General features: G+C 34.7%; 1 pseudogene; it reads left to right on the plus strand.

Annotated features, from left to right (window-relative positions):
• The first annotated feature begins 3,621 nt into the window (after positions 1–3,621).
• LOC109377292 (sorting nexin-1 pseudogene) overlaps positions 3,622–26,656 on the plus strand; it is a 48,085-nt pseudogene continuing 25,050 nt past the window's right edge.

Raw genomic sequence — 26,656 nt, forward strand, 5'->3', positions numbered from 1 at the left:
AGACAGTGAAGGTTTTATTTAAAACAGAATGATCAGAACAGAGTTCACTGAGGGGGCCAGAATTCGATCCAAAGGAATTGAAAGAGAAAAGCATGCTGCTATTTCAGTAAAGAGGAACAACTGAAAAGGCCCTGAGTTAGGAACAATGTGGAGTCAAGTGTCACTGAAGCAGCATAAGCAAGGAGGTGAAGAGTAAGAAATACATCAGACAGGGGGGGGGGAGGGGGTGTGTGTGTGTGTGTGTGTGTGTGTGTGTGTGTGTGTGTGTGTGTGTGTGTGTATTGGGGGCAGGGGGGACACAATATATAGTTCTTTAGGCCAGGGTCAGCAAACTCCACGTGAAACTTGTTTTTGCTAAATAAAGTTGTATTAGAATACAGCTATAATCTTTTTATCTTTTTTCTTTTTGTATTGTCCATGGCCAATTCCACACTACAAAACAGAGTTGAATAGTTGCAACAGAGGTCATATAGGCCACAAAGTATAAAACGTTACTCTGTCCTTTCACAGAACAAGTTTTCTGGCTCCTACTTGAAGCCATTGGAAGGACCTGACTTTTATTATAAGTCTGACAAGAAGTCAAATGCTTGATTCTTACTTTTTTCATGTCTTGGAGGTCATTATAGGGGTTTTGGATTTATTGTATGTATGATTAAAGGTCTTTGGATATTTTTACTTAGGGCAGTGATCAAAGCATCACTGTGGCAATTTTGTAAGGAAATAAGAGTAGAAGCATAGAGAAGAATTGCATGGTCTAACAGCCATGTAAGCAGGAAATAATAAAAGTTTGAACAATGAAAATGATATTACAAAGAAGGAAATTGTAATTAATGGAACCTACTAATATATTGGGTAGGCGTAGTGAGAGAAAGTTAAAAATCGAGAATGATTTCACTGATATGTGGTATATGAAACTGAAAACAACAAAAGAACAAGACAAACAAATAAAGAAACAAAAACTCACAGGCACAGACAATAGTTCAGTGGTTACCAGAGGGCAAGTGGGGAGGGGAGGGAGGTAGATGAGGGTGAAGGGGATCAAATATATGATGATGCAAAGAGGACTGACTCTGGGTGGTGAACACACAATGTGATATATAGATGATGTATTACAGAATTGTACACCTTAAGTATAGGTAACTTTGCTAACAATTGTCACCCAAAAAAACTTTAATTAAAAAAAATAATAATAATGAGTCCTAGGTTTATAACTTGAGCAATTGGTGTTATAGAAAATATTAGGACAGAATCAAATTTAGAAGGGGATGGGATATGTGCCTGTTACAGACATGATAAATCTGGTATAACTATTATATTACCAAGTGATTATATAAGTAAAAATGGATGTAAGGATTGAAGAAGGCAGAAATTGATGGGAATATCTAGAAATCATTGGTTTATAGAGAATACACAATTTGAAAAGATTAGATGACATTATCTAGGGTAAAATATTGATGGAGAAAGAAAAAATTTAGTTGTCTAGCAGGAAAGCAAAATGAGAGCAAGAGGCCAGTGACTTTGTGACAGTCAGAATCTCTGCAGAAAAAGATGACAGCATTCAGCTTTATGGTTATTGTCCTTGTGTATCAGGTGCTCATTTTACCAACAGTTGGAGTTTGGCAGTAAAAGGATCAGTACAATGAACATGGGAGAGTTAGGGAGTTAAGGATTTGCAGAAAATTGCCATTAATCATATACTATGGATTCTAAACTGTATGAGAAATGGAGTGAAGAAATGACAACCACGATGAATACTAAAAAAGTGGTAAGAGACGTGAAATCAATACATACAGAAATTAATCTTCTGATAATGCAATGCTTGTTAACCATGGGCCAAAAGAAATATTTATTATTCAGGGTTGAACTTTAACTTTATTTACCAGAACAAGGAGTATAATTCTAAATTGTTTGAATAACCCCTTGTATTTGCATGTCATTTTAAAGTGTAGATAATATTCATACATAAAGCAGAATGTCCAAAAGTTAGTAAAATAGTAAATGAAGCACTGAGTACGGTCCTAGTGACTTAATAAATGATGGGTAATCTACTAATAATGAAAGAACCAATAGAACATCTACCAGATAAATCTTAAGAAGGAAAACAGAAATTTCTTTAAATAAAAGTTGATTTAAGATATGCTAAAGTTGGACATTCTTTTACTAAGAATTCCACTTATTTGAGCTACATTTTAGTCATGTGAGAATGCACTTAGATCCAGGGTAATTATCAAAATCAAATAACTGATCTCTGCTCATGTAATTCTATAAAAATGAACAATTATTTTTGTAAATTATATTTCTCATAAGGAAAGAACTGATGTGTTTTCTGAAATATATTCATAAGAGGACATGCATTCTGGTCTTCTACAAACTTCTGTAGGTTTGAGCATGTCACTATTACAGAGCCTCAAGTGTTACATGACAATGGGCAAATCCTGCTTATAGGTCTTGTTTAAATAGATGAGCTCTGTACTTGGGTAGATATGATTTACATATTTTTTAAAGAGGATTATGCACTATACTACTTGTCTTTTACCTTAATTATAATAAGCCTTGACTCTGTTACAGTAGAAATGGAAATCAAACATTAAATATATTTCAAAAGCTTTTCTTACAAATGTTAGCACAGAATCAGCAAGTTAATCTCAAATTTAAATATGTATAGCCCTGCATAAATGCTGCACTTGCACAAGTTTTGGTGCCAGAACATTCTTTACAATTTACTGAGCTGTTTTGTATGATTGCACACCAAGCTAACAGAGCCATTTTCCACTTAACTAAGTAGATTCAGAGTCAAAACAGAGACACTATTTATTTTAGTGTCACCTATAGTTAAAGCTATGTCAGAATTTCCATTATGAACCTGTTTTCAGGGCTTTATAACTTTGTAAGAGTTCTAATCAGAGAATGTATCCAAATTGATCTCTAAAGAATATCAAGTAATGTAGCTTTAGAAAAAGCAGAGCGGATATGTAGGATTAAGGAAACATAACAATATTAAGAGAAACACAAATTCCAAGGAGCCTACAACTATTTTAGGAAGGTAGATGAATAATAAAAGTACACATTTTTTAAAAAACAATGACTGACACTCTTGGAGATAAGCTGGGGGAAGTTCATGGTAACTTACAGACATGATTAGATTATTTGAAAATGGTGCTCTGGAGAACTATCTAAAATGGTGGAGTAGATAAACACTGTACTTCCCTTATCCACTGAACACATCAAAATTACAGCTACTGATAGAACAATCAACCTGGAGAACCAGCTGAAGTCTAGCTAAACAGAAGTTTTATAACTAAGGATATAAAGAAGAAGGCACATCTAGACTGGCAGGAGGGGTGGAGATGTAAAACAGGCTGACCCTCAGCCTCTGTGTGAGAGATAAAAATTAAGAGGGATAGCCTAGCCACAGAGGTTTACCCCCTAAGAGCAAGGAGCCCCATTCCCACACAATGCCCTCCAGCCTGGAGTACTGGTGCCAGGAAAATGAGTCTCCACAACATCTTTAAAAACACAGTGGGGATTCTAACACTCTGCATGGGACAGAAGGCTGCAGGAAACCCAGACATCTTCTTAAAGGGCCCTCACAGACTGAGTCACTCCCCTGAGGTCCCTTAGATGGACAGTGACTTGGAGAGCATTGAAGACATAGAGGTCCATGATAAGGTATGTGGCTTCAGGCGAGGGCTGGAATATAGTCACCATTTTCCCTGCATGGAGTCCTCCTTTTGTGTAGCCAGCAGGCAGACACAATTTTTCCTATGTTAAGCCCTTCCCTACGCCCATGGTCAAATGTGAATCTGAATTGGCCTGGTGAGCTCTGCTTGCCCCACCCTAGTGATTCACTGGGATCCCACCACACCCAACTCTGCACCACATGAGGCTTTATCAGTGGCTGAACCTTATGGGAGCTGAAAACCAGAGCAGGCCTAGGAGTGTCCTGGATTTTTGTGGAGATACCCTAGACCCAGTACTGGTAGCAGCCATGCTCAGTTTACAGTGTGGCCTATCCCACACACCTGCAGGTACAGCACAGTCAGCGACAAACCATGGATCACTCTGTAGCTCCTATCAGATACTACCTGGCCAGTCACAGGCAGCTGCTGACCTGGAGCTACACTGGAACCCTTCCCAAGAGGACCCAGAACCAACATACTCAGAGGTTACAGACCACAGCAGAGCACCTCCCAATTGGCCCCACAAGTGGCACAACCAAATGTCAGTCTCAACAGCCACCAGAACCAGCTAGTGTGAATCCTGCTGCTTCCTCCACACACAGCAGCCCAAAAGCTGTGAATGTGGACATATCCCACTTCTAGTCAGCCTGAGGGTCAATACCACCCAATGATGTGCCAGTAGCCATCAAGGCTCAAATATAACAGGAGGGTACACACAACCCACACATGGAACACTCCTGGAGCACCAGAGCAGGTGACCAGGGAGACAGTACACTGGACCCTAATATATAAGGCCACCAGGAAAGACTGGGAGACATAGCAGATCTACCTATTATGAGGCAGCCAAACACCATGAGGCAGCCAAAATGAGAAAACAATGAAATACACCCCAAGTGAAAAAACAGGAGAAAACTCCAGAAAAACAAATAAATGAAATGGAGGCAAGCAACCTACAAGAGATAGAGTTATAAGGATGCTCAAGGAACTTGGTGAGAACTTCAACAGAGATAGTAAGCATAAAAAAAGATATAGAAACCATAAAAAAGAACCAGTCAGAAGTGAAGAAAACAATAACTGGAGTGAAAAATGCACTAGAAGGAATCACCAACAGACTAGATGAAGCTGAGGATCAAATCAATGATTTGGAAGACAAGGTAGCAAAAAAAACTCAATCAGAATGCAAAATAAAATAAAATGAGTCTAGTTTAAAAGACCTCTGTGACAACATCAAGCATAACAACATTTGCATAAAACGGGCACCAGAAAAAGAGAGAAAGCAAGGAATTGAGAAACTATTTGAAGAAATAATGATGGAAAACTTTCCTAACCTGGTGAAGGAAATAGACATACAAGCCCAGGTAGTACAGAGTCCCAAACCAGATGAACCCAAACAGGCCCACACCAAGACACAAAATTAAGATGGTAAACATTAAAGACAAAGAGAGAATCTTAAAAGCAGTAAGAGAGAGGCAACTAGTAACTTATAAGCAAGCTCCCATAACATTGTCATCAGTTAATTTCTCAATAGAAGGGATTGGCAGGAAATATTAAGTGATGGAAAGCTAGGATCTACAACCAAGATTACTCTACCCAGCAAAGCTATCATTTAAAATCAAAGGACAGATAAAGAGCTTCTCAGACAAGAAAAAGCTGAAGGAGTTCACCATCACCACACCAGAATTACAAGGATTCTTAGAGGGACATTTTTAAGATTTAAAAAAAGAGAGAGAGAGAGAGACCTAAAATACGAATAATAAAATGGCAATAATTACATATCTATCAACAATTAATTTCAATGTAAATGGATTCAATGTTCCAATGAAAAACACGGGATGGCTAAATGGATTAGAATTGCAAAAGCCCTTATATATACTGCCGACGAGAGACTCACTTCAGATCGAAAGACACAGATCGAAAGTAAAGGGATGAGAAAATGATATTTCATGAAAATGGAAACACCAACAACAAAAAAGTTGGAGTAGCAATGCTTATACCAGACAAAAAAGACTTTAAAACATAGGCTATAACAGGAGAGAAAGAAGGACCCAATAATCCCACTTCTGGGTATTTATCTGAAGAAACCCAAAATGCTGCTTTGAGGGGATGTGTGCATCTATATGCTCATTGCACCATTATTTACAATAGCCAAGATGTGGAGGCAGCCCAGGTGTCCATCAATGGATAAATGGATAAAGAGGAGGTGGTACATACATACAACGGAATATTGCTCAGCCATGGAACAGAATGGGTCCTTGCCATGTGCAGTGGCATGGATGGACCTGGAGGTTATTGTGCGAGTGGAGTATGTCAGACAGAGAAAGACCAATGCAATGTAATTTCACTTATATGTGGACTCCAAAGAACAAAATAAACAAACAAAACAGAAACACACTCATAGATGCAAAGGACATTTTGACAGATGGGAAGGGTGTTGAGCAGGTGGGTGAAAAACAGGAAGGGGTTAAGAAGAACATATTGGTTGTTACAAAGTAGTCAAAGGGATGTATGTTATAACACAAGGAACATAGTCAATAATATTGTAATAACTATGTATGGTGCCAGATGGGTACTAGATTTATAAAGTGGATAGATAAAAGTGGGGTTGGTGGCAGGGTGAAAAAGGTGAAGCACAAATCGGTAGTTACAAAATAGTCATAGGGATGTAAGTTAACTATGGGGGATATATTCAATAATATTGTGATAGAATAGGACAGTGTCAGATGGTTGATGGACTTATGGTGATCACTTTTTTAGTTATATAAATGTTGAACAACTATGGTATACACATGAAACTGATACAATATATGCTAGTTATATTTTTAATCAAAATCTTTTAACAAATAAATTATGGATTTAGTTTTCTTTAATAAATTGTTTCCCCATTTTTACATCAAAAAAAGAAAAGAAAAGAAAAGAAGTTGGTGCTCCCTTCTCAATCAATTTTGTCTATTCTGGATCTCTCCATTTCCCTGCCCAATATGTCCATTAATTTATCTAGGATTTTGTTATTTTATGTATGTTAATGCCTACCCATATACTGAGATCCACTCATTAATTTTCCTCTTTACTCAACAATTCTATACTTAAAATATTAACTAAAAAATAATGGAAAATGCTTTTATCAACCATGGCACACACATCACTGAATTTCTCCCTCAGTGCTAGACGGCAGAAAAAGTCCACAAATATTTCCATGGGACATATGATTTATGACGAAAAATATCAAATCCCCTAGTGAATTTTAACCTCTATAAGAATGTATACCAGGTCCCTTTTTTTTATATATTTTTTTATTTTTTAGCTGAGCCATCCTGCTACCTATTGGCAGCTTAGCGGCTGCTCAGCTCGGGCTGGCCTCGAACCGCTGTTGCTCAGAGCTCAAACTCTTGAGCGAGCTCTTAACCAACTGAGCCATTCGGCCGGCCCTTCAGGTCCCTTTTTATTATTTATTTGATGGTTTATGTTTCTCACCTACCACCCAGTCTTTTCTGAGGGGCTTTGGGAGAAGTAAAATGACTAAGACAAAACTTAAGCAAATCTTAAGTGCATATTATAAAGCATTTCCAGGTATTTCTTTCAGTAGATCACTGTGAGAAAACCAATCTATTTTTTCTTTGATTTCCCTCTTATGTTATTATCTCCTTATCTATGAAACTGTACTAGACACATGCTGTGAAAGAATCCAACAGATTCAGTGTTCTCTATTTTAAAATGGGAAGCATACAAATCTATTTGGAAGAGTATAGTATAGTGTTTAGTATCCTGAGTTTTGCTAATGTGGTTTGAATTTAGACTCTTTCATTTAAAGAAATTGGGACCCTAAGAACCACTCAGTTTCTATTCTCATTTTCTTTATGTAGTTAGTATTGAATAACACCTATTAAATAGCTAAAAATAGCAAACAGTTTTTCAGTACCAGGCACTGTCTAAACACTTTTCATTCATTAACTCATTTAATTCACACAGCACACTGAGATGTGTTGTATGATTATCTTAATTTTATAATGAGTGAAAATGAATTACAAAAATAATTTACCTGCAATCAAAATCAGTTGAGTGATGGGACTTGAATTGGAACCTAATAGTCTGTATCCTAACTTCATGCCCTTAAAATTATGTTCTACAGCCACCCTTTGTGAGAATTAAATAAATAATACCTTTACCAAATTCATCTCAGTGTTTGGCATATAGCTAATTTTCAATGAATGATAGCTATAGAATTCAAAATGAGTAGAACAGTAGATAATTTATAAGGTGTAAAACAGAAATATCCTAGCAAAGTTTATTCATTCAGAAACAGAAAACTTAAGTCTAGCAGATTATGACTTGGTGCATTTCAAATGATCTTTTAAATGATTAAATCTATTAAATCTATCTGCATTTTCATTAAATTATCCATGCAAAAAAATGATCCAGCAACACAAATGTATAATAAGATAGTCTCCCAGAGTAGATAAGGATATTAAATAAATTATACATAGACCTTTCCCTCAAGAACTTATCATCTATAGGTGCTCATAGGCCTTGAACAAAGACATCTGAAATAGTTTGTCATTCTTTATTTGATTTATTCAGTCAGTCAGAAGTCAGTCATTGAACAAATATTTTCTGAGACTATATATATGACTTTCAGGTACTAATAGACTCAGATATATTAGTAAACAACATAGATGTTGAATTTATTCTCATGGAAACAGAAGTCCATAAATGATTCAATCATACGTTTGAATGGCTCAAATTTAGTCAGAAATGCTTAGAGCAGGAACAACTAGAACACATTTAATGGAGAAAATGTTATTTCCACTGGAACTTAAAAAATGCAGATAGTGCTAGAAAAGCATTTTTAGCAACAATGCAAACCAAAAATTGGAGATGATAACATATTGGGCAAATACTGAAAATTTTAAGAATCACATTTATCTTTAAAACAGTTCTTAAATTTTACTGAACATTTGAATCACCCAAGAAGCCTCTGAAAATCTCAGGGCCCAGTTGACAATCCACACCAATTAATATGTCTTAGGGAGAGAGTAGGTGCGAATGGTTTTTAAAGACCTCCATGTGATCCTAGTGTGCAGCAAATTTTCAGAGCCACTGATTTAGAGCACAAAAGGTGAAAATTAAACATTCTGAGAGGAAAATTCTATTGCAGTTAGATTGTAAAAGGATCTGAATCTCAAGAAAAAGCATTTGGCATAATTCTGAAGAATATGTGAAATGATGAGAGAAGAGGGTCTAGAAGCAGGAGAGAACTTTGTCCAAAAATTAAGGGAAAAGACACTTGATGTAATCCAAGCAAAATGCCAAGGAGAATGAAAATGGAAAAAATGGCTTCTAGAATTTGGCAACTAAAACACGTCTGATAACTCTCAAAAAGCGTTCAGAGAGTAGCAAAGGAGACAACTGGATCCAAGCAGTGAGGAAGTAAAAAAATCTTAATAATATACATCTACTTCTTCAAATTTTCTGAACACAAAATGAAGTTTGGAGTTATCCAGAGTTAAAAAAAAAAGGAAGGAATAAAGAGTGTACTTGATTCTGTTAGTAGGCTAGAGAAAAAGTAATAGCAGAGAAAAAAGAGTGATAAATGTAACAGGTTACAGACATCTTTGAAGGTGTATGCCTTTTAGTTTCTATTCTCCTAGTAGGAGAACTTATGTTAAGGATATGAGTGCAGGTAGCTTACTTGAGAAATGACCCCAAGAAACATAGTGAGGAAACAATGAAAGTGAGACCAGAAAGGAGGAAGGCTCAATATCAAAATCTTTTTAAGGTCACTTATGTGAGCAATGGATGCTTTATCCAGGGAACATCAGAAGTATTTTACAATGCTTTCCAGAATTATGCATTTGAAATATGGGAGACTGAAGTGTTTTTCTATTGTCTCTAACACCTCAATGTTTGTGGGGCTCCTAGGAAGTTAACGCCTCTACACGCCTTGGCTGTGCTTTCACAAGATCCTGTATTGTCCCATGGTGTGTAGGAGACTTTGAGGTAGAATGCAGAAGTTGGTTGCTGGCATATGAGGCAAGTCTGAGTTCACATAGATATATGTACCACAGCTGTGGTTGCAATTAGAGGAGGACCGATGGGATGGGATACAGTAAGTAACGGCTACAGCGAGTACTGCAGAGATGGATACAAATGAGAAAAAACACCAAGGAAAGAATCAAGTACTATGTAATAGTCTTGAAAAAATGAGAGACTATTTAGAAGAATGGAAAATGGGATTGCAGAATGTGCAATCCTCCATGCCCTATGAATTGAGGTCATTGGGAAAAGAGGCTATAAAAGGAAAACCAAAATCAAAACCAAACCAAACAACAACATAAACACCCACGAAAGAAAACAGCCTTCAATCAAGATAAGGAGACAAATGTATAAGAGCAGAGTGAGGGAGTAAACAGAGACGAGATCACACAGCAAAATGCTGATAGGTGAGATGGCACCAATAGTAAGCATATATTCTACGGCAATGGAAAAGTACAAAAAAGGTTTCAGTGTGGAGGTTGGAGGGAGACTTTGTTAGAAAAAGAGGTTTTGTTTTTCAATGTTGAAGATAAAAGATGGAGAATGCAAAAAAACTGCTGTACATCAGGTGCTTGATATATTCTGTTCTTACCATTTCCCTGTGTTGGATATTATTACTCTTATTTTATATTTGAGGAAACTGAGGCTAGGCTCACCTAGAAAGTGCATACATATCTGTCTGTCCACAAAGCCTTTACTAATTCACTTCACCTTGCTCCTATTTCTTTGGCGATAAGGACAAGTTTATAATTGGTCTGCAACTGTATCATTTCTCGGCCGAGAGAATTTGGCCGCATAAAGATAGCAATTGGCATGTTATTGTTTCAGTGCTAGCTCACAGGGCATGCACAAAGGAGAAGCCAGAGCTGAGGGTCATTTTGTTTTGTTTTGTGAAAGTCGTTCTTAAATATCAGTATCAAGGGAAATGTTTTGAGCGTTTAGTTTCTACCTCTGTGTACTAGTCAAGAGATATCACTGAGTGCCACTATTTTTCTCATAGTGAACAGCACAGGAATAGTGTTCTCAAACCTATTTCTAGGGAGGAGGAAAAATATAAACAAGTATTTAAATAACATAGTGGTATGAAGGAACTGTACAAAGTGTTATGGTATATAATTTAGGGTTCTTTTCTAGTATGGAGGGTTAGAGAAGTAACCCCTGGGTAAATAAGTGGAGTGCACCACTAGGGTGAAAGCTACGAAACAGGATGTTAAGCACTCGCTCTGGCATTTCTTAGGGTTGTGACATAGGTCATTGATTTAATTTTCTCACACCTCGGTTTCCTTATCTGAAAAGTTTTATGAATTATACTGTAAGTACAATTTTAAGACCAAGGCAAAGGAAAAATGATTTATAAAATAATAATACTAAGCAAGAGAAGTTCATTTTCACCATAGAATGGTGATAGACATGCATTCCAATGAGCAAACAACCTAAGAGTTTATTGAAAACGATGTTTTTGTTAAAATCTGACAGAGGTTTCATGGACACCTCCTAAACTGTCACTGGTAGACCTGCCATTTCTGATAGGTCTTCTTCAACATAAAGTAGTGTTTGGAATCCTGCCCTTATTAGGAAATAGAAGAAACAGCAATACAGGAGCACCAGAAGCAATATTAGCTGTCAGCAGTGTTGTCAGAACTGCTAAGTATAGAAAGCTTTAAGATATGTACCCAAGAACTGTAGCTTTTGCTTTTAGTGGTTTTAACAGCATGAAATACTTTGTTCTCAATCAAAAGAAATTTAAAATAATAATGATACAAATTTCTAAAATGAATAATGAAATCCTGCACATTGTGAAAGTCTTGCCTGTGAAAAAGCCCCTGGAGCACCATACAAGTCAAATGCTGCCAAATTCTATTTCTAGACCAAAAGTTCCTTGGCCTCAGGGAACAGCTGTCAAATATTTCCTTGACTAACATTCAGACAAAGCCATAGAGTAGATTGATGACTTTTAATGAATAAAGGCAGATTAATAAATGCTTGTTGACTTGACTTAGGAAAGAAAAAAAAAAAGCCCTGCTATTTCTTTGCATTCACATTTCATACTGTGAAAGGAAAAATGGAGAAAGCAAAAGTACATAAATTAATAATAACCCACAGTTTTATAGCACCCTTATATAAATGGTAGTTGTTCATAGCATGATAGCAATGGACTGAGGTGGGCAACCTAAGCACTATACCAATTGTCGCTATGAGTCCTTTTTAGGAGATGAGGTACAGCCCTAAATTCTTTAAAGGCAATGTAATTTCAATTATACTATTCACGGAGAAAGTAGTTTTTTGTCTTTAAACAATTTAATATGTGAAACTATTTTATTGTGTTCTGTTGGAAGTGTTTATGTATATAACCATAAACACTGGAATCAGTGTTTCTATAATGTGGTAGAAAATTCAACAACAGAAACTCACATCCTTAACTTTAAGGTACTGGTTTTATCTCATCATCCAATATACACAGCATTACCCAAACTTACTTCAGTACGACTAAACATGAGGTGCATATGAATTGTGTTTAAACCTTGATTTTGCGATTTTTAACTTTTATTAACATCATATTTAATGTCTTCACCAATAGTTGAAGATAACCCATATTCTAGAATGAACCTGAGAGTATTTCATGCAGTTTTATTTTATTTAGAAATAAAAGTATGCTTTCAAATATTCATTCGTCCTCTCATTTAACAAGATATGCTTTATATGTCTGATATTATGCTGGATTCTGGAATAAAAATAAAAAACGACACATCCCTTCTACCAAGGAATTGCATACAATCACAATACAGTATGATGAGTGGGATCATAGATGTATGCATAGAGAAACTCTGCAGCTGGGAGTCTGCACATTATGTAAGAACTAAATATTAAAGCATGAATCAGTGTTTACCAGGCAGTTATCACAGGGAACAGCATGAGCAAAGACCCAGACGTTTAGGATAACATAACATATTTGAGGAATACAGAGTGGTTCAGTATCACTGAGATGGAGGTTTTTCATTGGGACACTGTGAAAGATGAAATTGTAAATAGTGAAAGGCAGAAAAAATTAATTGCAAATCACCAGGAATTAATTTTTTAAAATCTGAAAATAGATTAGTTTTGTGTAAGATTTCAATACTAGAGCTAGACTGTGCATGTACGTGGTGGAAAGTTCGAGAACTTAATTGTCCCACCTCGTGTGTGTGTGTGTGTGTGTGTGTGTGTGTGTGTATGTAGTGCAAATTGGTCAAAAAAAGAAAAAAGAAAAGAATATCTCCCATCCTTGGAAGGGACATAAACACAAAAACAATTTTTTAAAATCGAAATAAAAATGAGATTTAACTCGACAATTGTGAATATAGTACAAAATCTTACTGGAAATGGAGGAAAAGCAACATCACCTTTATATATTGAACATTGAAGCACAAATGGCAGTGACACAGGCAATCATCATGCTACTCCATACCCCACACCAACACATCCACAAAACTCCCTGATCTCCCAAAGGAAGAAATTTCCATTCTGTAAAATCTATCAGTAGTAATTTTAAAATATTCATCCACATCAGTTTCAAAGGGAAACTTTAAAAAGATGCATACTTCTAAGCTCCATTTCAGAACATGTGGACCATGTTTAAGAAATAGAAACTTTAGTTTGAAAGTTATAAAACAGAAATCCTTAGTTAGCTCTAATATCATCTCAGATTTGGGTACCTTAGTGCTGTAACTATTGTGTTATTCAGATATATTACTTATGTCATTCGAATGTATTGCTATACATATGATCTCTATTGAATATGCTTCATTCTGATCTATTAATTTCTGTATCCATAATATTGCCTAATATTTTGCCAAACACCATGAATTCTTGTTGAATACATTTATTTACTCAACCTATTAAAATACATATGCATATGTATGTTTAACAATGTATATCAGTGGTAGATTTTTTTTTCTATAGCATATATTATACTTCTCTCAACTACATGAATGACAGCAATAGTTTACTGACTGTCCCTGATATGTTTTTCTGATTATTTAATGAATAGTTTTCCATGGCTCCCACTTCAGAATGTCCACTTGCTGTTACTAAATGTAACACACCTCCTTCCTAGCAACTAATCACTGCCTGCTAGCATGTATGATCTACAGTAAGGTTCAAAGGCAAGTTAATTTCATGCTATTGTTTATATCTAGACCTACATAAAGCATATTGCACCAAAAGGTTAGGTCAAACCATTCTTCAACCTTCAATAACATTTATTTATTGTGCGATAAAGATGATGATAACAATTAGATTTACTGGGCCTTTGGACTACAAAAACCAAGACAATTTTTTCCCTATTGTTCTAATTAGAAATAACCTATCAGGAAACAATTTATCTAGATAATCCTTTGAATTAAATAAAATGTATTCCAAATCCAATTAAATGTAATGAATTGAATTGTTATGCTCCTAAATACAATATATGATCTTATATTTAGATTTATTTCTTCATTTAATTCAGCAGAACAATAACATGAGGTAGGTGTTAGGGTTTCCATTTTATAAATGGTACAATGGGTGCTGTTAGGATTTAAATAGCTGGCCCATAGTCACACAGTTAATATAGCACAGCCAGGATTTGTACCTAATTCTGTGCTTTCCGCTACATCGACATCATCCTGTGAATGATAAATGAGACAAATCCTTAAGGGAAACCTGTGAAAATCAATAATTGTATGTGGTTATATACTATGTAACTGCAAATTTATTAGAAAATCTGAAATACCTGGGTTTTAAAAAGAAAAAAGAAAAAAAAAGTACAACTAATTAGACCTAACCTTAGATTTCCAAATCACTCTCTTCTGAGATAGAGTTCAGAAAAAACGAATGTATACATTTTCTTATAACTGTCTTTGACATCCATTTTAGGGAAATATAGACTATAAGAAACTCTGGTTTCCCAAATGCAACAATTAATTTCTCACTAAAATTTTATGAAATGGTGTAAGATAAGTATCTGCCTAGTAAGTTAAATAATAATAAAATGTGATATATTCTTAGAAATTTATTTTCTATCTTCATAGCTGGGAAAGTTTGATTCATTGACATATGTGATACTTTTTATTCTTTTTATTCTTTTTTTTTTGGATTTTAAAAGAAATGTGTTTTCATTATTTTCAAAACCACAACTACTACTAGTGTTTCAAAATATATGCCCTGCTGAGAGACCAGATTTTGTGGCCCTATGAGACGTATTTATAAGTTCAATTACACACAACAGTTACAACAAAATAGCTGTAGACCAAAAGTTTGGTATCACCCCACCCCTGATATCCTTGCAGTTTTCATTTGCTAAAACAAGTGTTTTATCTATAAGCCTACTCTGGATCAGGCCAGATTAAAGAAAGCAAAAACCAAAAAAGAAAAAGAAAACTCCCAATGTAAGGATCCTGGTGGCTGCTATTGGTCCCTACAGCGGGCTACTTAGAAAGGGAAGCTGTGGGAACAATGCTGGATGGTGGTGGGTGGGCGGGGCTGCGGGGAGGGAAGGAGCTGATTGGAGCTGTGGCTCTACAGAGCGAGGAAGAGGATCTGTGCTTGGTTTTGAGACGAGTCAAGTGGCAGACCCTGGAAAAGCATCTCACTGAAATTATTTAAGAGACTTCCTCATCCTCCATAGAAAACTCTGTGCTTCTCGTGCCCAGAATCACTATTGTTTGCCATTATGCCTGGAGTTACCAGTTCCTTGGAAACCATTTAAACCACCAGCCTTATTCATACTTACACATTTTGAGATTTGGCAAAAAGGAATCAAGGAGTTGTCTGCCCTATTTTACTGTTGGTGACATTAATTCACAGCAAAAAGTCATCTACTGGTTCTAAAATTTATCTAAATAGTGTTGTTTTTAAAATTTTCATTCTTCATTCTATGTCAACACAGATAAAATGCTTATTTCATAGTTAAACCTTATATACATATATTTGTGTGTGTTACAGATACATATATCTATATCTATGTGTGTGTAACTTTAGATTATAAGGCTGATGCCAGATAGATGTTGATATATGCCAAAACATATCCTTTGCTTTGGTTTCCTTGATACAATTTTTGATTCAATAGAAAATTTTTACTTGTTCTGTTAATAATTTTTATACATGACATGAAATGAATTAAACTAATTAAAATTTCAGGGTTTAATATTATATTTAAAATTCCCACATGGTATTCATATAGTGCCTTTATGTATTAATTTCAAGATAATTTCATAGAGTATGCTTAAGAAATATTTGCTAACATTTTCCATTTTAATTAAAAGGTTGACCACCCTTTCCTTTAGGTATGTTATTTTTTGAGGTTTGAGTAAAACCATGCTCATTAATTAAGTTCTTATGGATCAGAACTTTGATTTATACAAAATGTTTCAAAATGCCTGATATCTGAATCTATATAGAACAATACATTAAAACTGGAGCTAACAGAGTTGAATTTTCCCAATGGTTTATATAATTAAGGTTTGTTATCCATCAAAGTCAAATTCATAAAAACATTAAAAGCAACCTGAGCCAAATTAGTTAACAACATGAATAAAAGATCAATAATTTCCTCTATATGCATTTTTTACATTCATCAAAACATCTAGTTGGGCCCTTATATTGTTTTGATGTTTGATTTTTTTTAGTGCAGTTTACTATTCCATTCACATGAATATAATATCAAAATTCATCACAGTTTAGCAGCTGAGAATCTCTACCAGAGAGAAGTAGAAATATTTGGGCAGATTTATGTCAACGTTTGAAGTAGCAAAGAATATTTGCCTTCATAGACCAGAGCAATGACTTTGAATAGACCTGCATATGTCATGCTTTACCCTATTAATGAGGATCAGGTGGGTGAAACTGCCAACCATGTTTCTTATTTTAGTAATTCAAATTCCAGACTAGACACACTGATAGTCTGTTTATTAAACTGACTCTAGACTTGCTGTGCAGTCAAATCTCTGAGAATATATTTTGTTCACTTACAAAGAGTTTCAGTTTAAAATTTTCATGTTGGGATGCTTAGTGAAGCCTTGAATTTCCATAGTGAGAAATAATTAACAATTGTTAAATAAGATTCTGCATTTTTACATCAAAAATAGTTTGCTACTGTGGGTTATCCTTCAAAGTTTTAAACAACATTAATAAATTAATATTGTTTAATGAGTAATTATTACATGATCAAATAACCTATAATGTTCTCTCTTCTCCCTGATTATATAAACCTAATAAACTTTCTATGATTAATTTTAAATGCAACCACCTTTCTAAATCTACACATACTGTTCTAGCCTATACAAATATCTCCCTGCCATAAACTCTTAGTCATTATGATATTTTCTAAGATTCTTAATCAAGAAATCACCATATACTAATGTGTAATGATAACTTCACAGCATGTCACATATAATGTATACTAGTCCTGTATCTACACAGATAGACAGAGGCTTTATAGATATGTGTTGTATACATGATGGAATGAATAAATGAATAAGTGTATAAATGAATAAATTAATATTCATTTAATGAATCAAAGTTTGTAATGGTTTCTCTTTTTAAAAAATAAATTAAAGTGTGATTAAGTTTATTATTCTAATGAAAATATTTTCATCACAGTCTATGATTAAGGATTTTGGAGTCAAAAACATAAGCTTAGATTTGGAGAATATAGTTATTGGAATATTTTGGATATTTATGAATTATGCTATACATGATATCACTTTGTTTTAGCAGAAAAAAATGTGAAAAGCATTCACCTTTAGTGAAGCAACTTACTTAAAAAGAGGAGTAGAAAAATACAAAATTAAACTCTTAGAAGTTAACATAAGAGAAAAGTTTAGTGACTGGGTTTTGAGATGACTTTTTAGATACAACATTAAAGGCACAATCCATAAAAAAAAAAGACTTGTTCAACTAGACTCCATTAAAATTAAAAAAAATTCTGCTGTGTGAAGACATTGTCAAGAGAATGAAAGGACAAGCCACAGAATGGGAAAACAAATTATTTTGAAAGGCAAATCAGATAAAGGACTGTTTTGCAAAATATATAAAGAATTCTCAAAACTCAGTAAAAGAAAAACTCTATTAAAAGATGGACCAAAGACCTTAACAGATATCTCACCAAAGAAGACATGCTGATGGGAAATAAGCATATGAAAATGTGTGCTGCACCATACGTCATTAGAAAAATGCAAATTAAAGCCATGAGATGCTGCTATATACCTATTAGAATGGCCAAAATCCAGAACACTGACAACACCAAATGCTGGGAAGGATTTAAAGTAAGAGGAGCTCTAATTCATTGCTGGTGGGAATGCTAATGGTACAGCCACTTTGGAAGACAGTTTGGCATTTTCTTATAAAACTAAACATACTTTTACCATATGATCCAGAAACTATGCTCCTTGGTATTTGCTCAAAGGAGCTGAAAATGTATGTCTACAAAAAAACGGACACAGATGTTTATAGAAATTTTATTCCTTATTGCCAAAACATGGAAGCAACCAAAGTGTCCTTCAGTAGGTAAATGGATTAATAAACAGGTACATTCAGCCAATAAAATACTATTGAAGTGCTAAAAAAAAAAGCTATAAACTCACAAAAAAGTATGGAGTTAACTTAAATGCGTATTACTAAGTGAAAGAAGCCAATCTGAAAAGGTTACATACTGCATAATTTCAACTAGATGACATTCTGGAAAAGGCAAAACTATGGAGACAATAAATAGATAAGCGGTTGGCAGGAGTTCATGGAGAGAAATGGATGAACAGGCAGATCACAGAAGATTTTTAGGGCAGTGAAAATACTCAATATGATACCATAATGATGGATACACATCATTATAAATTTGTCCAACCCACAGAATGTACAACATGAAGACTGAATCTTAATGTAGATGATGAACTTTGGATGATAATGGAAATGTAGGTTTATTAATTTTAACAAATGTACCATTCTGGCACGGTATGTTGATAATGTCTATGCATGTATAAGGGTAAGGGATATAGGAAAATCTCAGTACCTACTGCTCAATATTGCTATGAATCTAAAACTGCTCTAAAAACATAAGAGGGGTAAAAATGAGGTATGAAGTTTTAGGTTCTAGTCCCAGATTTTCCATAATTTAGTGATTATGTGACTCTATTGTTCTAAAAAGGAGAGTGAGGTAGATGAATGTAAAGACCAAATATTTATTGCAACTTTGAAGTCATTGAGCATAGTGGGAGGAGAGACTCTCAATTGGATTGCAGTAATGGGTGAATGAGAGAGATTGGATGATAAGTGGCATTTAAGATCCATCCATATATCTTCCCCAACCTCTTGTAAGCAATTCAGTGATATTCTTCTTTCTGTGCCTCTGATTTTATGGTAGGGAGAGTCAATACTAATTGACATGATGAGCATATAATTCATAGAAGAGGAAGAATAGGAAACAGTAAACAATAGATTACAGTCACAAAACTGAAGAGAAGACATTCCAGATCCACGTCAACTAGTCACAGTCATTGCTGTGAGTTGAATCTCACTGAGGAAAGCACTTCTTTGAGGCAGAGGGGAACTTGATCTCCTTTAACTTCTACTCATGTCAAGAAATGCTCTTTTCCACTTTTTGTTACTGTCAAATGACAATGACTGAAAAGCCACAAAAGTCCACCTCTGGGCAAAGCAGCATATTAAACAGAGCTATTTTTAAGCTAGTCTCATGCACTTTTCCCTTCTTTAGTCATCTTCTCATAGGTCTGAGTAGGTGGAAGGTCACAGGAGCAAACCTGCTAATAAATTGAGCAAGGTGTTCACATAACTTACATATATAAATTGGATCCTTGTTAGGTCTCATCTCTACCAATTTAACTTTGTAATTGGGTGCTATTTAATATGTATACCCTTTGACTAGCCATTACATGATGTCTCATTGGAATCCAATAGCAAGCCAGGACAGGGTCTTTTTCTCAAAGAAAAAAACAAAATTCTAAAGAGGACATGGCTTTGTCTAATATTTTAGCAGGAGTCAATTAACATATTCTGTAAAAGGCCAATAGTAAGTATTTTAGACTATGAGTGCCACACAGTCTCTCTTGCAACGTGTGAATGAAGCCATTGAGAATATTTTAATACATGAAACTATGTTAAATTGAAACGTGGCTTATCAAAGGCAATAGGGGCTGAATTTGGTCCTAGGCACTAGTGTACCAGTCTCTATGTGTTGTGGGTTGAATTGTGTCCCCCAGCCTCAAATTCATATGTTAAATTCTTGACCCCAAGTTCTCCAGAATATGACCTTACTTGGAGACAGGTCAAGTGAGACTTAATCCAATATGACTGAATTCCTTATAAAAAGGGGAAATTTGAACACAGTCTCACAAATAGATAGAAGAGAATGTAAAGAGACACAGAGAGAAGACCTCGTCTACAAGCCACAGGGGGAACCCTGGAAGATATCCATTCCTCACAGCTTTTAGGAGGAACCAATTCTGCAACATGCTGATTTTAGATTTCTAGCCTCCAGAAATGGAGGACAATACATTTGTGTTGTATAAGCTATGTAGTCTGTTGTACTGTGTTACAGCAACTTTAGCAAACTGGTCTATTACACTTTAGGAACTCTCAGCCACCATAATACACCCAAGTGTCTGTCACAGAACATTTCAGCACAATTTTATTTGCCAGATCAGAAGGACCAAGGAGCAGAGTTGCAACAAAATCATTAGGTGAGCCTTTTCTTGCTAAAGCTCGCTCAAAGTTAGCATCTTTTGGGATCATCTGTAAGTCAGTTGAGACAGCAGACTCAAATATATTCCCTTCAAAATCCAAAAGGTTCTTACAAGCATTATGTCTGTTTATCAAATGATATAGGATCACAGTGAAACAACTTGCCTTTAACTTGGAGTGAATATTCTGACATGTTTCCTTGAACAAACAGGCAACTATCTCTACAATTGTGTTGTATTTAGTTTTGTGTCAGAGGAGACATAAATTCAGTGTAGAATATGTACTTTTAGGTAGTAAGTACTATTAAGAACATTTAAGAGAAAAGTAGAGTTGTTCCTGCACATCCAATTCCATTACCTCTCTGTCCTTATCTTCTACTACTTCCCCATATGTTCATCTACACTGGTATTTTTTTGCTGTTCTTAAACATATTGGCATATCTTTACGACAGAGCCTTTATATTTACTATTTTATTTTTTTGGAATGTTCTCCCACTGTATGTCCACATAGCTTACGGATGGGTATAGACCAGGTGAAGCAGAGAGAGAGATATGGACATACGTGGGAGAGCATTCCAGAAAAATGAAAAAGTAAGTAATTACTCACAGGAGTAATGTTGGTGAAAGTGTTAGGGTGCCAAGAATGAAACTCTCAAAGTATAGTGAATATACTGACTTATCTTCTGTTAGCCCTACCACAACATGCTGCACCACTTTCCCCTCAGCTTGTGTTCCAAAAGACTTACTATCAGCATAGCTTCAGTGGGTTCCCTTTCTTTGTTGCTTTTAGGGACCTAGTCAAAGGGAGAATAAGGGCAGGAGAAAAGTGGGGTTGAATTTTTCTTTCTCTTGCTCATCCCCTGATGAACTCTTATAATTTGGTTTCATTTTCCCTTGCAGACTCTTTGCTTCAATAAATGCTTCCTTATCTTATTTTTTAATTACAGTTTATTGGGGTGACTATATATATATATATTAAACATATATATAGATTTCAAGTGTACAATTTTGTAATACATCATCTATAGATCACATTGTGTGTTCACCATACAGAGTCAGTTCTCTTCCCATCACCATATATTTGATCCTTTTTACCCTCATCTACCACCCCCCTCCCCCTTTACCCTCTGGCAACCACTAAACCATTGTCTGTGCCTGAGTTTTTGTTTCTTTATTTGTTTGTCTTGTTCCTTTATTGCTTTCAGTTTTATACACCACATATCAGTGAAATCATATAGTTCTCATTTTTTTCTGTCTGCTTATTTTGCATAGCATAATAATCTCAAGATCCATCCATGTCCAATTAAAAAATGGGCAGAGGACCTGAATAGACATTTCTCCAAAGAGGACATACAAATGGCCAATAGACATATGAAAAAATGTTCAACATACCAATTATCAGAGAAATGAAAATAAAAATCAAATGAGATATCACCTCACACCAGTTAGAATGGCTATCATCATCAAGATAAATAATAAGAAGTGCAGGAGAGGCTGTGGAGACAAAGGAACCCTCATACACTGTTGGTGGGAATGCAGATTAGTGCAGCCACTGTGGAAGGCAGTGTGGCGGTTTCTCAAAAAATTAAGAATAGAATTACCATATGACCCATCTTCTGGATATCTACCCCCAAAATCTGAAAACATTTACCCATAAAGATATATGTGCTCACCTGAAACTAACAATAAAAAATTAAAAAAAAAAGATATGTGCTCGCATGTTTATTGCAGCTTTATTTACTGTTGCCAAGACATGAAACCAACAGAAGTGTCCTTCCATAGATGATTGGATAAAGAAGTTGTGATATATATATATATATATACCCAATGGAATGCTATTCTGCCAAAAGAAAAGATGAAATAGTGCCATTTGCAACAACATGGATGGATCTTGAGATTATAATGCTAAGCAAAATAAGTCAGACAGGAAAAATTGAGAACATTTGATTTCACTGATATGTGGTATATAAAACTGCAAACAACAAAAGAACAAGAAAAACAAATGAAGAAACAAAACTTATAGACACAGACAATAGTTTAGTGGTTACCAGAGGGTAAGGGGGGAGGTGGGTGGTAGATGAGGGTAAAAGGGATCAAATATATGGTGATGGAAGGAGAATTGACTCTGGGTGGTGAACACACAATGTGATATATAGATAATATATTACAGAACTGTACACCTGAAACCTATATAACTTTGTTAACAATTGTCACCCAACAAACTTTAATAGAAAGACAAGATAATTAAAATGTAATTAAAAAAAAAGATATATGTGCTCCTATGTTCATTGCAGCTTTTTTTCTGTGGCCAAGACATGGAAACCAAAATGTCCTTTGATAGATGATTGAATAAATAAGTTTTGGTACATATACATGATGGAATACTATTGTGCCATAAGAAAAGATGCAATAGTGCCATTTGCGACAACATAGATGTTTCCCTATCTTTTGCCTTTAGGTTTATGGGTAGTAATGGCTCCCTGATGTAGTATTACTAGCCCTGGGTAATAAATAGTTCGATGTCCATATCCCTGAACCCTACTCACACCTTTTGCAAATAGTTACTTTAGTAAATTCCTAAATTGTCCAATTTGAAGGTGCACTGCATATCCTGCTTGGATTGTTACCGATTCGATTTCAAGAAAGTAAATGGTATTGGATGGTTTAGTCTAATGATATGAAATTCAAAGTTGGGATTTTTTTCAGAGAGCTGAGAAGCATAACGGCCAGGATTCAGCAACACAGGACAAGGAAGAAATTTTTGTGCCTTCCAGACTCACTAACATAAGGAAGGTGGTAAGAGAAATAGCCTTACTTGAGAAGAATGATGGTAAACAATGTCCTTAGGAGAGAGTGGGAACATAAAGGAATGGTTTTAATTTAAATAAGAACATAAAGAAAGATTGGAGAAGAGGCTGAAGGTATAGAGGATATGCCCCCGACCAAATCCCAGAGACAGTGGTATAATTTCAGATTGCAGAGGGGATACACAGTCAGAAAAGCAGGTATACATAATTTGACTATGAGAAACAGCTAGAACATCTGGATTACTTCTAGTGACTGACAAAAATCAGTGACAAAGGGTGTGATGACATTAATCCTGATTGCTTCAAACAGATAATAACTGCACAAAGTCCGTCAATTCTTACCAAGAGCGCAGAGGTTCTTAACATCAAGACGCAACAGATGCTGGGGTTAAGGGAGGTAGAAGGGCAATTATAATGCAAGCATGAGATTTTCTTTAGACCCTTTCTTTGAAAACCTGGAGTCTGGTAGAAAGATGGTTTTATTCCAAATTCAAGGGTTCCCTCTTAACCCTATTGATAAAGACACCAAGGCTGGCAAATCAGCAATATTTTCTAATTCTTCCTATTTCATAATTCTTTTTTTAATGGATATAATTTGACAAATATTCTTTAAGATCAGTAGGATCTAATTTAAGTTAAAAAACTGAATTTCTGGTGGGTTTTTGCTAATAGTAATGCAGTTATTTTTGCTATTATATAATGCATTTATATATGTTAGAAGCCAACTTATCATCTATTCTACACAAGATAATTATCTTTCAATGAAGATTATAAGGTTTTTAATGACAAAAATAAACATATCACTAATAAAAAGAGAAATTCTCCAAACTAGACTCAGATATGACACAGATATTGTAGCTATCAGACAGGGAACTTAAAATAACTATGATACACGTGTTAAAGGCTCTAATAAAAATATAAATAACAGATATAATAAGATCCTAGCACAAGACATAGAAACTACAATAATTAACTGGAAAAGATGGAAATGTACAACACAGTAAAAGAGATAAGAAATGACTCTAATGACTTCCTCAAAGGAATCAATACAGCAAAAAAAAAAAAAGAGTGTATTTCAAGGGTAATCAATAGAAATTATCTAGGTGTCAATATAGACAATTAAATACAACCAGATAAAAGACACATACTACCATTACGAGAAAATATCATGAGAAAAGAAAGCTAATAAAATATTTTAAAAAGTAAAAAAAGCAAATAATAAACAACAGCAGAAATCAAATAAATCAGATTTAAAATACACAAAATCAATGAGCCTAAATTTGATTATTTGAAGGTGAAAATGAATTTGATAAATCAATAGCAAAACTGATGAGGATTAAAAGGAGAGACAACGCAAATGCCAATATGAGGACCAAAACTGATATCACTACATATCCTACACATTGAAAAGACAATAAGAAAATATGAGGAATAAATATGTCAATATATTTGACAAACAGAATGAACAACTTACTTCAAGAACACAAGTGAAAAAGACTAAAAAACAAATAGAAAACATATGCAGTCTTATATCTATTAATATTTTGAATACATAAACTTAAGACTTCCCAAAGTAAAATTTAATCAGAGATGGCTTCAGTGGCAAATGATTTAAAATCTACAAGGGGAAAAAAAAATCAGTATTTTACCAACATAGTCAATGAAGAGAAAAGGGAGAAATACTCTATTTGTTTTACGAAGTTAGAAAAATTCAAGTACCTACATGTAACAAAGCCATTGTAAGAAAGAAAATTACAGGCAAATTCCATGCAAAAACTATATGTCAGTACCTTAAAATATTAGCAAAGAGAATCATTTTTTTTAAAGAGAATACTCATTGCCCTGTGGGTTTATCCTAGTAATACAAGGAGTGTTTAACATAAAACAAAACAAGAAAGTAATGTGCATCCCAAGAACACAAGAATGGTTTTACTTTTTAAAATCAATCAATGCTATTCAACACATTATCATAAAATAAAAATTAATATCCTAATGTTAGGTGCAGAAAAAGTATATGACACATTTCAAAACCCTTATCTTTTAAAAACTTTCAACAAGGTAGGGATAGAATGAACTCAATATGACAAATGATAGCTACAAAAATCCTACAAGTAACATTTATTCAATGATGTACTGTTGAACACTTTCTTCCAAGAGCTGGAGTAAGACAAAGATGTTTACTATCGTTATGCTATTTGGTTTTGTATGAAATTCCTAGCTAATGTACTCAACAAAAAAGTTTAAATATTAGAAAGGAATAAGTATAGCTGTCTGTGTTTCTAAATGATGTGACTGTGTGGAACAAACATCCTAAAAATCTAGAAATAATGAATTACAATTAATAATTGAATTTAAAACTTTTTGATAGGTGCAAAAGTGAGTATATAGAATTCAACTGTATTTCTTAATACCATCAAAATAAATTAGAGGGGTGACCAGTTAGCTAAGCTGGTTAGAGCGTGGTGCTGATAACACCAAGGTTGCCGGTTCGATTCCCATATGGGCCAATGTGAGCTGAGCTCTCCCTAAAAGAATCAACTATGCCATTGTATCATGAAAGCAATGTGTAACCAATGACCATGGTTGTTCCCCAATAAAATTAAAAATAAAAAAATTGGAAAAAGAACTAAAATAACCTATGTAGTAACATCATGTTTAGCAAATATTCACTATGTGTGTGTGTGTGTGTGTGTGTGTATAAAATAAAATACAAATTTCCCTAATGTTTAAAAAACTCCTGCAAATCCATAATAAATTGTAAGTGAGCCAATTTTAAAAAGTGAGTAATAGGTACAGACTGGCAAATCACAAATGGTGATAAGTTAATGATCACCAAACATGTTACAAGATGTCATAACAAAATTTTACTCAAACTTTGATGGATTTGTCTGTGTGTGTATTTATATATCTATGTATATATCTCTCTATATATATTTATCACTTTGATGATGGTTTTGATTATTAAATCACCAAGTTATGCCTTAACAATGTAAATCCTTTCTTTCTATGCTGTCAAAAAAGAAAATGGAACCAGGAAAGAACTGTTTACAACAAATCACATGCTATCTTCCTCATACAGGCACAGTTAAATACATTTCCTTTAGGTGTTTCTTTATTTTTAATGAACTATTGCATATACTAGAAAGAGAGTACACATTTTGATCAAGACAATAAACTACAAAATTTAGTTACAGTATTTGTCCACAAAGTGAGACTGTCATGCTGATCGATAAGGAACAATGATGAATAAGTCCTTTATTTCTTTCTGTATGTCAGTATATATGAGCTTATGTGGTACAAGAAGTCAGCCCACCCATTAAGAGCAGTTTTATTAATAGTTCCTGCTTACATAAGGGCACTTCATTTATCAACTTCATTGACTGCGACAAAGTGCTTATGCCACTGGCAAAGGCTGGCTCAGCCAAGGGGC

This window comes from Hipposideros armiger, unplaced genomic scaffold (genome assembly GCF_001890085.2).
Source record: "Hipposideros armiger isolate ML-2016 unplaced genomic scaffold, ASM189008v1 scaffold_1359, whole genome shotgun sequence".
NCBI classification, from domain to species: domain Eukaryota; kingdom Metazoa; phylum Chordata; class Mammalia; order Chiroptera; family Hipposideridae; genus Hipposideros; species Hipposideros armiger.